We start from the raw sequence: 12,503 nt of genomic DNA on the forward strand, positions 1-12,503 counted from the left end.
CAGTGAACCACTGTTCAGCACTGGCACCAGTACCTGACTGCACCCTGCACCAGTGTTGACAGTGAACCAGTGTTCAGCACTGGTGCCAGTACCTGACTGCACCCTGCACCAGTGTTGACAGTGAACCACTGTTCAGCACTGGTGCCAGTACCTGACTGCACCCTGCAGCAGTGTTGACAGTGAACCACTGTTCAGCACTGGTACCAGTACCTGACTGCACCCTGCACCAGTGTTGACAGTGAACCACTGTTCAGCACTGGTACCAGTACCTGACTGCACCCTGCACCAGTGTTGACAGTGAACCAGTGTTCAGCACTGGTGCCAGTACCTGACTGCACCCTGCACCAGTGTTGACAGTGAACCAGTGTTCAGCACTGGTACCAGTACCTGACTGCACCCTGCACCAGTGTTGACAGTGAACCACTGTTCAGCACTGGTGCCAGTACCTGACTGCACCCTGCAGCAGTGTTGACAGTGAACCACTGTTCAGCACTGGTACCAGTACCTGACTGCACCCTGCACCAGTGTTGACAGTGAACCACTGTTCAGCACTGGTACCAGTACCTGACTGCACCCTGCACCAGTGTTGACAGTGAACCAGTGTTCAGCACTGGTGCCAGTACCTGACTGCACCCTGCACCAGTGTTGACAGTGAACCAGTGTTCAGCACTGGTACCAGTACCTGACTGCACCCTGCACCAGTGTTGACAGTGAACCAGTGTTCAGCACTGGTACCAGAACCTGACTGCACCCTGCACCAGTGTTGACAGTGAACCAGTGTATTCATACAGAACAATCTCCCTCTTACACATGAGGACATGGGAAAAAGAAATAGACCAGTTATATGGACGAGTCAACTTCAGTCTTTGTTGTTGTTGCACTTTAAAGGAGGGCTGTTTTAATTTTGTGAGCATTTCTGTGCCTTTCTTGTTTATATTTGCACTATTTTGTTACTCTTAAAAGAGATTGAGCCCAGTTTGAGTCTATTATTTGACAAGTTATGTCCAGTTATTCATTCATTGACTGTTTACAACTAATGGACTGAAGATATGCCTCTTCCTTTTTTTTTTATATTGTCTGTGGTGTTGTTGAGTTTGTTGTTGAGGTTTCTCTCTAACACTAAATAAATATGGCACTTTTTTCCATAATTTAAGTTGTTGTTCTCTTATTTTTCTCAGTGTGTACATTTGGAAAGCCATGTTTGATTCACATATGCATCCAGTGGGGCATCACAATAAAATTAGGCATAATGTGTTAATTCCACAGTAGGAGATATTTTATGTTGTTGTTACCTAACAGTTTTGATGTAAAAAGCCAGCAGATATCGGTATCGGTGATATCGGTATCGGTGATATCGGTATCGGAAATGAAGAGTTGGACAATATCGGAATATCGGATATCGGTAGAAAAGCCAATATCGAGCATCTTTACTTTTTAGTAAAGGGAAGTCGTACCACTGCACAAAGGAACAGTGGTGGAGAATAGTGGTTGAGAAAAGTGGTGGAGAACAGTTTTGTAGAACTGTAGTGGAGAGCCGTGGTGGAGAACTGTTGTGGAGAACAATGGTGGAGAACAGTAGTGTGGAACAGTAGTGAAGAACAGTAGTGGAGAACAATAGTGGGGAACAGTAGTGGAGAACAGTAATGGAGAACAGTAGTGGAGAACAGTAGTGGGGGGCAGTAATGGAGAACAGTAGTGGAGAACAGTGGTGGAGAACAGTAATGGAGAACAGTAGTGGGGAACAGTGGTGGAGAACAGTGGTGGAGAACAGTAGTGGGGAACAGTGGTGGAGAACAGTGGTGGAGAACAGTAGTGGGGAACAGTAATGGAGAACAGTAATGGAGAACAATAGTGGAGAACAGTAGTGGGGAACAGTAGTGGAGAACAGTAATGAGAACAGTAATGGAGAACAGTAATGGAGAACAATAGTGGAGAACAGTAGTGGGGAACAGTAGTGGGGAACAGTAGTGGGAACAGTAGTGGAGAACAGTAGTGGGGAACAGTAGTAGAGAACAGTGGTGGGGAACAGTAATGAGAACAGTAGTGGAGAACAGTAGTGGAGAACAGTGGTGGAGAACAGTAATGGAGAACAGTAGTGGAGAACAGTAGTAGGGAACAGTAATGGAGAACAGTAATGGAGAACAGTAGTGGAGAACAGTAGTATGGAACAGTAATGGAGAACAGCAATGGAGAACAGTAGTGGAGAACAGTGGTGGAGAACAGTAATGGAGAACAGCAATGGAGAACAGCAATGGAGAACAGTAGTGGAGAACAGTAGTGGGGAACAGTAGTGGAGAACAGTGGTGGAGAACAGTAATGGAGAACAGTAGTTGAGAACAGTAGTAGGGAACAGTAATGGAGAACAGTAATGTTGAACAGTAGTGGAGAACAGTAGTAAGGAACAGTAATGGAGAACAGTAGTGGAGAACAGTAGTGGGGGGCAGTAATGGAGAACAGTAGTGGAGAACAGTGGTGGAGAACAGTAATGGAGAACAGTAGTGGGGAACAGTGGTGGAGAACAGTGGTGGAGAACAGTAGTGGGGAACAGTGGTGGAGAACAGTGGTGGAGAACAGTAGTGGGGAACAGTAATGGAGAACAATAGTGGAGAACAGAAGTGGGGAACAGTAGTGGAGAACAGTAATGAGAACAGTAATGGAGAACAGTAATGGAGAACAATAGTGGAGAACAGTAGTGGGGAACAGTAGTGGGGAACAGTAATGAGAACAGTAATTGAGAACAATAGTGGAGAACAGTAGTGGGGAACAGTAGTGGGGAACAGTAATGAGAACAGTAATGGAGAACAATAGTGGAGAACAGTAGTGGGGAACAGTAGTGGGGAACAGTAATGAGAACAGTAATGGAGAACAATAGTGGAGAACAGTAGTGGGGAACAGTAATGAGAACAGTAATGGAGAACAGTAATGGAGAACAATAGTGGAGAACAGTAGTGGGGAACAGTAATGAGAACAGTAATGGAGAACAATAGTGGAGAACAGTAGTGGGGAACAGTAGTGGAGAACAGTGGTGGAGAACAGTAATGGAGAACAATAGTGGAGAACAGTAGTGGGGAACAGTAATGGAGAACAATAGTGGAGAACAGTAGTGGGGAACAGTAATGAGAACAGTAATGGAGAACAGTAATGGAGAACAATAGTGGAGAACAGTAATGGAGAACAGTAGTGGAGAACAGTGGTGGAGAACAATAGTGGAGAACAGTGGTGGAGAACAGTGGTGGAGAACAGTAGTGGGGAACAGTAATGGAGAACAGTGGTGGAGAACAGTGGTGGAGAACAGTAATGGAGAACAATAGTGGAGAACAGTAGTGGGGAACAGTAGTGGGGAACAGTAATGAGAACAGTAATTGAGAACAATAGTGGAGAACAGTAGTGGGGAACAGTAGTGGGGAACAGTAATGAGAACAGTAATGGAGAACAATAGTGGAGAACAGTAGTGGGGAACAGTAGTGGGGAACAGTAATGAGAACAGTAATGGAGAACAATAGTGGAGAACAGTAGTGGGGAACAGTAATGAGAACAGTAATGGAGAACAGTAATGGAGAACAATAGTGGAGAACAGTAGTGGGGAACAGTAATGAGAACAGTAATGGAGAACAATAGTGGAGAACAGTAGTGGGGAACAGTAGTGGAGAACAGTGGTGGAGAACAGTAATGGAGAACAATAGTGGAGAACAGTAGTGGGGAACAGTAATGGAGAACAATAGTGGAGAACAGTAGTGGGGAACAGTAATGAGAACAGTAATGGAGAACAGTAATGGAGAACAATAGTGGAGAACAGTAATGGAGAACAGTAGTGGAGAACAGTGGTGGAGAACAATAGTGGAGAACAGTGGTGGAGAACAGTGGTGGAGAACAGTAGTGGGGAACAGTAATGGAGAACAGTGGTGGAGAACAGTGGTGGAGAACAGTGGTGGAGAACAGTGGTGGAGAACAGTGGTTTGTTGGTGTGTGCTAGTTGTGAAGCGGCACTACTGATTAACGCTGCAGTGACTCCGCTGCACATTGTCTGAACAAGTACATTCAATGACTAACAAAATATAGACAATATGAAAGTCCAACATTTATTAGTATGAAAAGTCTTGGCTCGTTGTCGGCGTGTCAGCAGGTCTCTTCTCAGGAACGTTGGGACAGAGTCCACAACTATTGCAACAACGTATCATCAGAAGGGGAAACTTCACCCGTTTCTCAACGATCAAAACCCAGGAAGAACTGTGAGCTTGTTTCATGGTGCCTCTTCAAATGTTCCTTCACAGGTGCCTCATTTAAAAGAGCAGCTAAGAGTTTTCCTTCCAATGGGACTTTCTACACTAAGCTGCTTTTGCTTTCCCTAATTTTATCACAAGCAACAACAGATTGGGATATTTGGGGTAAATATTTGAAGTTTATACCAAATTGCAGAATATGAGTCAGCATTAAAGTAACACGTGACGTACATCCTCATATCCGTTCCTCCACTGTCAGAGTCTGATTTCAGGGATAAAATATTTAGTTTCGTTGTGGAAAATTTAGGAAAACGAGAAGGTCGAATACAAAGTGAGCCTCCTGTGATCTCTGTGGGTCAAAGTGTTAATGTCTCTGAACTGTGTCCTCGTCTTGTTCTAACCAGCAGCGCCCTCTACTGTCATAAAGGTGTTTGTGCAGCACCATGCATGATGACTAACTATAAACGTATTAAGATTCCTTGGCATCAATAATAAATGTATTTTTTTTTTATCATTACTTATATTGTAGCACATTTGTGAAAGAGCTGAGGAACTATATTCTGTACAAAAGAACACATGGAGTCATTATTGAAGGGAACTAAATTATGATCTAATTTGAATTCGATCAAAAGGTACGATTATCCATTTCGGGAAATTTCTTATCCAAAATATACATTTCAAAACTGTACTCCATTGTTTAAGTAGGTTCTGATAGATTTTAAGTCTCTTAAGTTAAGTACAAATAAGAAATGCCAATGATCAATATCCACACAATGGAATTCAACAATTAAGCTAACATGATTAATATCAGTTGGTGGCTGGCCAATAGAGGGCGCTAGGGCGCCAACCCCCCGGGGAGCAAGGAGACTTTAGCTTTCTTGTCATCAAATATATTAATAAACTGTAATACTGTCGAAATATGCTTAAGCCAACGAACAATGGGCCCTGAACTGTGTTCACTTTATATTCTACAGATAATCTTTAATAAAAGAGATGATTTCTTGATTTCTCTCTCTCTCTCTCTCTCTCTCTCTCTCTCTAATTGTGTGTGTGTGTGTGTGTGTGTGTGTGTGTGTGTGTGTGTGTGTGTGTGTGTGTGTGTGTGTGTAACACTCAGGGCCGCCCCTGGCCAAGTGGGGGCCTTAAGCAGGATTTTATTTTGGGGCCCCCCTTCCAATAGCATAATAATAATGATATTAATAATAATAATAATAATAATAATAATAATAATAATAATAATAATAATAATAATAATAATAATAATAATAATAATAATAATAATAATAATAATAATAAATTACAATTACTAACGAATCAAATGAACAGCCTCTATCAAAAGTGGAGCAATAACTTTACAGATGCACACGTCTGAAAAAACTTTGTGGCATAAACAGTTTAGTTTTTTCTTTTTTATTTCAACAACATCCCACCTTCACGTGAAGCACGAGCCTCTGACTGTTTGGACTTTTTCTTTCTTTTGCTAGCTCCCGAATCGTATTGACGTTTGGAAGCCATCTCTCTCTCTCTCTCTCTCTCTCTCTCTCTCTCTCTCTCTCTCTCTCCCTCTCTCTCTCCCTCTCCCTCTCCCTCTCCCTCTCCCTCTCCCTGTAAACAACTGCCTGCCGGCCCATCTGACCGCTGATTGGTCAGATGGTGAAGCTTCGCGCTTTCAATCATTGCGTTTCTTTTCTCTCTCTCTCCTGCCTCAGGCTGACTTGGTGGCGGTGTTCTACGCGCCTCTCGGCAAAATGCACGCGCATGCTTTGCGCATTTGCAGAGAATGATGATACTTTATTGATCCCGAGGGAAATTCAATTCACTTGCGCAAAATGGGGCCCCCATGGATCGCGGGGCCCTACGCACAGCGCGTGTTCTGCGTGTAGGGAGGAGCGGGCCTGGTAACACTACATAAATTGCCCCAGGGAGGAGGGGTTTACTAGTGATCGCACCAATTACCGATTAAACCAATCAGGTCGTTTCACATATTGTGGCACCATTTAAATCGCCACTGTGATTGGCTTAAAGTTACTTCTGAGAGGTTGAGATGAAGACAACAAGCAGTGAGTCATTATGAAATGTTTGTTGTATGTTAACAAAAGAGTCTTAATAAGTCTCTCTGTTCACTAGCAGTTTAAATGTACAATCATTTTTAGCACTTGGGTCTCTCTCAATCTCAAAAAGGTAAAGTTGTTGTAATGTGGTTTAAAAAACACATAGTATTTAAATGAAGTTAACATTGGCTGAAATTGAATGATAATAAATAAATATCACTATGGCGCCTGCCAGAATTTTTTCTTTGTCTTTTCTTCTTTTATCTTTGCTATATTACTGTCAATAATCTTTGTTGTTTTCATGGAATTGTAAACCTTGTAACTGCTGTTAAGATCGTAAACTGGAATGGCTTATCTTTTTGTTTGTATTCTAGGCATTTCAAATAAAGTTTATTTAAACAAAAAGACTATAAAACTTAATGTCCTAATCTGTGTCCTCCACAGTGTGCATGGTCCATCCAACTAACACACATTAACCAGGTGAAGCATTAACAAATACACCAGAGTCCTGTACAATGACGCTGGATTTTCTCTTATCAAGATAACTTTAAGGATTAACCCTGGGTTTTCCTATTACGCTCACTTCTCACCAGGATAAATATCCCCGGTAACTTACTCTGAATATCTAACTTGCTCCAGAGAAGGCTACAATCTTGATTAGAGTACTGAGCTCCACCTCTTGACCAATCAGATGTCTTGGAAAATGACCCGCCCATTCTTAAATGAAGGTGATTGGTGAGCAGGTTCAGCTATGAGCTGCAGCTGAGAGGATAAATTAATTCAGAGCAGGGATATCCGACCTCAGTCCTCCAGGGCCCCTGTCCGGCATGTTTTAGTCTCTCTATCTATGATGTCATTAACAAGGTTGTGAAAAAGCTCAACAACAAGCCCCTCATTGCAATCAGCTGTGCTGCAACTCGGGGGAGCTAAACCCTGCAGGATGCTGGTCTTCCAGGACCCAGTTTGGCCACGCCTGATTAACAACAATCTTTTTGACATAATAAAATAAATCCTGGTCACTGAGGTTTTGAAGGGCTTTTTTGTTCTTGACTTGTTCCAAGTCAGTTTTTCTCCACAAAGGTTGATCTGGAATAATAAGGTTAATGATCTCACCTGACAGAACTGCACAAACATGAATTTATGGAACCAGAACTACTCCTGTCGTCACGGTGATGAATTAATATTCCAACACAAAAAACTCACACAAGAGAAACTCATCCTCAAAACAACTGGATGGAAAATCTAAACTAAAAGAAGAGCAGTGAGGAAGTTCAGCCTGAGAGTGAAACTGAGTCAGTTTATATCACTGATGAATTAATATCATATATCTCACCAAGTCAGCATGAACAAGTCAGGAATGTTCTGGCTTTGGCTGCAGCAGCAGTGTTGTTTTTATCCTGGTGGATGTGTTTTAATTCGTCATAATCTCAAAGATTAACTGCTCCTTCAGTAATCTGTAAACCGCTCTGCAGAGTTTCTCAGTGTGTGATTGGTCAGATGCCCCAAGCTCCGCCCCTTTCATGTGAAGGTCTGGGTTGAAAAAGAGACTTGATAACCTGCTTCGTAGTAACGGTGATCAGGATCCAAAGAGTCTGGATCAGTTAAACCAGGAAACTGATCCTGAGTATGTTGATCACGAGTCGTAGTACAGGCCTCTGGAGACTTGAAATTTGACCAGTATGTGTAAACGTGACACTTTTCTGAAATGAATGAAACGTTATCAGATGGAACTGATAATGCAATAATGCAAACAACAAGAAAGCAGTTGTGCACCATGAAGCAGACTTGAAGTCAGTCTGATGTCCTCGGGTCAGAACCAGTCAGTGCTGAGCTCAGGAGACTGAAACCAGCTGTTTCCTGTTAAACGTCAGCCTGTGATTTATTCATATCAACACAGCAGATGTCACCTTCCTCCAGGATGAGGATGACGACTCTTGTGTACCACCAACATGAGCTCTGTGGAGTTTTATGGTTAATTTCAGCTTTGTTCACTCAGCATGAACTGTGTTGACCAAGAGAGATTAATGGCATTTTGACTGACGGTGATTTAGAAGAATATTTGTCTCTGACAGATTGAAACATGTCGTAAGATTCTTAATGAGTCACTTTCAGAAGATTTCACAGACTCTGTGCTCCTTTATAAGTTTTGAAAGACCAAACTCTCAGCTGTTGACCCAGATTCAAAATGCGGCTCTGAGCTGATGTGCTGAGAATTTCTCTTTATTTTTTACTTTTATTTTCACACCTGGCTACATTCAACCACACCAGACCTCACTAGAATCTCTCCAGACCTCACCAGAAACTCTCAAGACCACATAGGACCTCACCAGAATCTCTCCAGACCTCACCAGAATCTCTCAAGATCTCACCAGAATCTCTTAAGACTACACAGGACCACACCAGAATCTCCACAGACCACACCAGAATCTCTCCAGATCTCTCCAGACCTCATTAGAATATCTCCAGACCATACAGGACCACACCAAATTCTCTCTAGAGCTCACCATACCTCTCCAGAATCTCTCCAGACCTCACCAGACCTCACCAGAATCTCTCCAGACCACACAGGACCTCACCAGAAGCTCTCCAGACCTCACAGGACCTTACCAGATCTTGTGTTACTGTCATAAATGTTCCCACTACCCAGTGGGATGAAAACATGAATGCTGGCAATTCTTATCAGTTATACAGAATGTTTTCTAATGGTTGTAGGAATAAGAAGACTTCTCTTTCATAGCATTTGTTTCATATCTCACATTGGGAATGCCTACAGCTGGACATTATCCTTTTGCATTCTGCTAGCCATTATTGGCTGGAATCAAGTGTGTCAGTGTCCAGTGGGCGGAGTCCCTCCCCTTATAAGAGGGCTAGGGTAATTCAAAAACCTATTTTTGCAGCAAGCAGAAGTTCCTGATCATCATCCCTAACCTAAGCGGCCAACCGAGACCAAGCTAAACTGTCCGAAGACACAAGCGACAGACTTGGTCGCCAGGCACTTGGTCGCCAGGCACTTTGTGCACGGTTTGCAAGTAATATTTTCCACAGCTAGGCAGTTCTACATCACTTCCTCCCTGAGTAGCAACAAGTTAACATTAGCTTCAAAGCTAACACACATTTTAGAATAGTAGTCTTCCTGCTGCACAGGCTAACTGGTAGTCACAACACTCCCAGTTCGGTCCTGCTTCCTTTAGGAGCCATTACCTCTGCCAATATGTAGGAATGTGTTGTCTCAGGGGAGGAGAGTTTCTCCAGGACGAGAACGGGGAAACGACACCTCACAGAACCTCTTTGTACTTTTTCGTTAACAAGCAGAAACCTCAACCTGCAGACACAGCCAACCACAGTTAGCAGGAGGTGCTAACTGCTACAGGAGCCAGCAGCCTCCCTCCAGCCAGGACAACAACCAACCTCCTTCTTCAAAGATACCATGGAAGTGGTAACAACAAATGGGCAAATACCTGAGATTAGTTAAATCTGATGCTATGATAGAACTGTTTAACTTTTATTAAGATGTGTTGATTCTATGACAGTGATTGAGTTCTATAGATAATGATATTAAGAGCAGTTATTAACTTGTAAACCAACGTTAGCTCTGCCACAGACACAGGGTCTGCATGCTAATCTTTGCTTTACTAACTTGTTAACTCACAATCCTACACATATCACATCAAAGACAACATCACACAGTAACTGAACACCGTCTGACGACTCCTGACGTTTTACAAAACAAGTCTCATTCACATCAACTCATTCTAGAAATGGTCCTTTAGCAGAGACACACAGGAAGCAGATGCTAAAGCTTCCATGTTTCCATGTTCCATTGTTCTCCAGCACATGGTCAAGGCCCAGGATGCAGGAGCAGTCTCAGTAAGTCGGCCTGGTCAGTAAGGAGCGCGAGTGCATGGAACTCAGTACCTGAGGAGGTTAAACTGGTTACCGCATATAAGGCCTTCACAAAAAAATGGAAAATGTGGCTTATCAACACATACAATTACCAACACTAAAAAATAAGCCTGTTGTGATGTTTTGATGTTGTGATCAAATGTTATGTTGTGATGTTCTATTTTCTTAATTGTACAGCAAGTGTTTGCATATGTATTTTACTGTTTGCCTATTTTTATTGTAGATGTGTTTTATTGCCTTTTTACATCATGGCCAGGGGAATACAGATGAAACTAGCCTTCTGGCTAATTCTGGCTTTTTTAGCCATGTGCAACCATGTGTTTTATGAAATTGCAGTCGACCGCAGAGGGTTGGAACGGACCCCAGTACACAGGGGCAGATTTTCACATCACCCATACTCTGTGCACATGCAGACACGGAAAGTATGGAATTTTCACTTTCCCTTTACACCAGAGAACATAAGGCCCATGGGCCAAAACTGACCCACAAGAGGCTCTAATCTGGTCCAACAAACCCATTAAGCAAAGTGGTTGTATAGGATTTATACAAGGTGTTTTGACACTTCATTGTATTTTTCACCAGAATGTTTCATTAAAATGTATTTTATGATTTTGTAATAATTTTCTATTTGAGCATGTACAAATATAGACAATTGCATTCCATACACTGTGACCACAACAAAGAAAATCTTTGAAGTGTAAATTTAAAGGTTATTATATCAATATTTTACCAGTCTGGTCACTCAGGATGGAACTGGACTGTATGTGGTCCCTGAAGTACATTACATCTTATTTAATAATTATCTTGTATACATCTTATATACATGTGTATATATGTATTTATATTGTATACATCTGGTATTGATTAAGTTATGTGCTTTTAAATAATCATAACATATTTAGTGTTTGGTTCGTTCAATATCAACTGGTCCTACAATTTGTCCTCACCACCCGTCCCTCCGATGAGAGGTCACAATATCTTCAGGGACAATTGCCCTTGGATTTTAGGGTATCCCTTCATCAGAGGTTTTATTAATATTTTTCTTATGTATTTTGTGTGCCTGTTTTATCAGGAACCTTAATGTACTGCTGCCTGTCTTGGCCAGGAGGCTAGAAAAAGAGATTTTTAATCTCAATGGGTTTTTTTTCTGGTAAAAACAGCAATGGGGAGGTTTACGGTCGATGAAATATTCGGGGTTTGTCCCGAGCGACAATCATCACTACCAATCAGCAGACGGCTGCATTGTCGCTCCTCCTTATAAGAACTGTTCTGTAGTTCTAGGTATCTCAATGGAGGGGTGGACAAAAATGGTCCTATTCCGTCTCGTCCCGGCACAAACAGCTTACGTAGCACGAGTGAGTGTCTCACCAGACTCCCTTCTGCTTGGTCGTAGTGAGAAGAGGTGTATGTTTTTTGAATGACTGACAGCGCAGTGTCAAGCCCTCTTATAGGTGGAGGGACTCCGCCCCCTGGACACTGACACACTTGATTCCAGCCAATAACGACTGGCAGAATGCAGGAGGTCACGCTGCAGGCATTCCCAATGTGAGACACTCACTCCTGCTACTCAGGGAACCAGGGATCTGCAAGTAACCTATAAAGTTCTGCTCATTGTGCTTCTCTCTGATGCTGCCGGCCTCAAGCCATGAGGAGGTGAGACGCCCTCAGATGGTCAGATACTCTCGTCTTATTGGCTGACGCCGGACACACTCAACATTTCCTGTGACAGGAGATTGTGATCTTTGATTTCCTGTTTCATCATGACTGTTTGTGTTGGGAGATGACATCTGTCGCTCTTCATAGGAGAACCTGCAGTCTGATGATCTGTGAGGTCCCGTTCATGTGTGCATGTGTTCACGTGTTCATGTACTCATGTGTTCACGTGTTCACGTGTTCATGTCTTCATGGAGTCACCATCAGAGGAAGGGACTGATGGTGGAGTCAGTCAGGGAGAGAGAAACAAAACTGCTAATGGGTTCATGACGACAGCGCCTCATCACTTCTTCATGTCGTCACTGCATCCTTTCATCACCTTATCTTCTCATCACTTTTTCACTTCATCACTGTTTCACTTCATCACTATCATTTCTTCACTTCATCAGTTCATCACCATCATTTCTTTACTTCATTTCATCACATCTTCACATCATTTCAAACTTCATCACATCATCAGTTCATCAAAATCATTTCTTCACTTCACCTCTTCATCACTTTATCTCCTCATCACTTCATCATTTCAAACTTCATTCAAACCTTTGAAGTTTTGGGTGAAATGTTACAGTATTTACATTCACTCAATAGAGCCAATAGCCATAACATTATGACCAGG

The sequence above is a fragment of the Blennius ocellaris genome (assembly GCF_963422515.1).
Source record: "Blennius ocellaris genome assembly, chromosome: 11".
In the NCBI taxonomy this organism is placed as follows: Eukaryota; Metazoa; Chordata; class Actinopteri; order Blenniiformes; family Blenniidae; genus Blennius; species Blennius ocellaris.